Source organism: Sinocyclocheilus rhinocerous, unplaced genomic scaffold (genome assembly GCF_001515625.1).
Source record: "Sinocyclocheilus rhinocerous isolate Xijiao unplaced genomic scaffold, SAMN03320098_v1.1 scaffold1275, whole genome shotgun sequence".
NCBI classification, from domain to species: domain Eukaryota; kingdom Metazoa; phylum Chordata; class Actinopteri; order Cypriniformes; family Cyprinidae; genus Sinocyclocheilus; species Sinocyclocheilus rhinocerous.
Window position 1 is genome coordinate 98,654 of NW_015628268.1, and position 3,153 is coordinate 101,806.

General features: G+C 33.5%; 1 pseudogene; it reads left to right on the forward strand.

Moving 5' to 3' along the window:
• The window catches only part of LOC107737239 (RING finger protein 207-like), a 15,045-nt pseudogene that overhangs the window by 6,757 nt on the left and 5,135 nt on the right, over window positions 1-3,153 (forward strand).

The following is a 3,153-nucleotide window of genomic DNA, read 5'->3' on the forward strand; positions in this document are numbered from 1 at the left end:
AACTCTAGGGGAGTTGGAAAATTAGCCTATTTTCAAAAATAGTGGAGTGTTCCTTTAAAGATACAGTTCATCCAAAAGTATAAATTCTGTCATCATTCACTCACGTTAATGTCGTTCCCAAACCACATGACTTTATATCTTATCTTTGTTCTCAGGTGCACCTGGTCACCTGCTCCGCTTTTCTCAGCTCAGCCAATAAATACGATTTCCTAGATATGGGATATGTAAGTAGACCTATCCTTAATACATTCATTGCTTTGAAATACCCTACCAGTCGAAAGTTTGGAATAATTAAGATTTTAGTCTCTTATGCTCACATTAAAATGTAATTTCTTCATCAATAGAGCACATTTCTCCAGTTCTCCAATGTTTACACTGGCAGGTATCGCATTGATTTTAAAATTTTGCTTCTCACATTTAAGGCACTTCACAACCTTGCTCCACCGTATCTTACGGACCTTCTCCACATCTATACTCCTTCTCGCATTCTCAGAGCTTCACAATCGATCTCTCTTGTGTTGCCGCGTATACGTTTAAGCACCATGGGAGCAAGAACTTTTAGTTTTGCGGCCCCTCGCCTATGGAACTCTCTTCCCCCCAATATATGGAACAGTGACACCCTTCATACTTTTAAATCTCGTCTTAAGACTTATCTTTTTACCCAGGCTTTCTTATGACTTGCTCTTATTAATTGCTCTTATTATTGCTCTTGTAAGCCTTTATTGTATTCATGATGTATGCAGTTGTGCTGTTGAATTTTGTAATGCTGGCAGGACTTGTTTATTTATTGTTACTGTTTTTACTAGTTTGCTTGCTGTAAGGTGACCTTGGGTGTTTAGAAAGGCGCCATTAAATAAAATGATGATTATTATTATTATTATTATTATTATTATTATTATTATTATTATTATTATTATTATTATTATTATTATTATTATTATTATTATTATTATTATTATGATTATTATTATTATTATTATTATTATTATTAATTTATTCCTGTAATGGTAAAGCTGAATTTTCAGCATCATTACTCCAGTCTTTAGTGTCACATGATCCTTCAAGAAATAATTGTAATGTGCTAATTTAGTGCTGAAGAATCATTTCTTATATTATCATTATTGTTTACATTATTATTTTAAATAATTTTACACTGTAATATTATTCCACAGTATTACTTATATTTGATCAAATAAATGCAGCTTGGGTAAGAAACATCTTTCAAAAACTTTTATAAAAAATCTTAATTATTCCAAAATTTTTACAGAAAGAGTAATGTCTCAAAGAAAAAATAAACTGATTTTAATTCATGCTCTATGACCCTTAACAGCAGTTGATGGACAGACTGTGTAGCACTGTAAAGCTCCCTCATAAGCTTTGTCCTGTCCAGAGTAGTGAGGTGAGTTTACAACCAAATATACTGACTGTTGTGCAGATCTCTGAAACTGATAAAGATGTATCAAACTTATAGATAAACACATACCATGCTGAGTTTGCCCGCTGTCTGAAGCCTTTACTGATGTTGGGCCAGCGGAGGCCTGGCTCTGTAACTGCAGGACTTGCCTTGAGTAACAGGTGAGCAGATTATCTGTTACATCATTCCTAGTATTATGCAAGAAATATTATCTGGCAGCGCTGTTTGACCTTGTACTGACTATGTTGTTTACTAAATGCTTTTAAAAAATACTTTAATGTATGTTGGTGAGATTAAAGGACATGTGAATATATCCGATCCAATTTTATAATCAAATGTTGTGATATTTATAACTAGAAGAGTCATACTGTAAAAATCAAAACTGCACAAAATTTTTGCAATAAATAAATTATAATAAAAATAACAATAAACAAACCAAATGTTTTTTGTTGTTGTTGGTAGGTGAAGTCTATTTTAATATAAAACAATATAATAATGTAAATATATAATAATATATAGACTTACATTCAAAAAACATTTTTTAAACATTTATAATGTCACAAAAGATTTCTGTTTAAAATATATTCTTTTCCATTAAAGTATCATGAAAAGTAAAATCTATCAGTGTTTCCACAGAAATATGAATCAGCACAACTGTTTTCAACATTGATAATAATAATAAATGTTTCTTGAGCACTAAATCAGCATATTTGAATAATTTCTGAAGGATCAAGTGACTCTAAAAACTGGAGTAATGACTGCAAAAATATATATTAAAATATAAAACAGTAATTTTAAACTGATAATATTTCACAATATTACTGTTTTTACTGTTATTTTTGATCAAATAAATGCAGCCTTTGTTGAAAAAAAAAAAAAAAAAAAGTCTTGCCAACCCCAAACTTTTGAATGGTAGTATAAATATTTATTATTTTTAATAAAGCACTGATATGTCATGTCAAGGGGCTCAGATACTCAGATGCTTCTGTCTAATGATGCAGAGCTGACAGCACACAACAGGAAGGAGACACTGGCATAACTTTGGTGCTTACTCAGCTCTATTAAGCTTAATAGAGAAACATTTATGTAACCCTCCCTGACAAGCACCAGGTGGCAACTGTCCTGTTATAACAGTCCTGTGTCTGTGAGGTGCCAGGACCTGAGGTGATAACATGAGGCACAGGGACACAGGAGCCAGACTTCCTGGAAAGCTCTCATTCCGGGAGAAGGGCTCAGTGAGTTATGCCACTGACTGGACCGCTTCAGAGCCTTATTTATAAAACAGCTGTATATGAGTACTGTTTCCAGATCAGTTTGGCTCTTTAGCTTGCAGTGAGTAAGATTAGTTCAGCAGACATGTGCTGGTATCAGTGCAAATCTATATGAACAGAGCTTACGAAAGAAAGGGATGTGATCCTAAATTCCTATTATCCGAATCCACTTCAGATGTCACTGAAGTTCAGGTTGTGTCAAACTCCTGTTGCTAGGGAGTGAACTATATAGAGTTTGTACAAGCACTTTTCCAAGAAACTGGAGGAGAGGACTTATGTTGTGAGAATATCTGCTTAGTGTCTGCATAGATTCCTGTCTATCTGCATAATGTAGCAGCTATTTTCAGGGCTGATGAATGTTAGCTGTGCAGTTCTTGCTTTTGAAAACATTTCTGAGTTTCTCTAGCATGCCATTGTGCATACTGTTATACAACTGACCCAAAAAGTCACGATTAATCGTTTGACAGC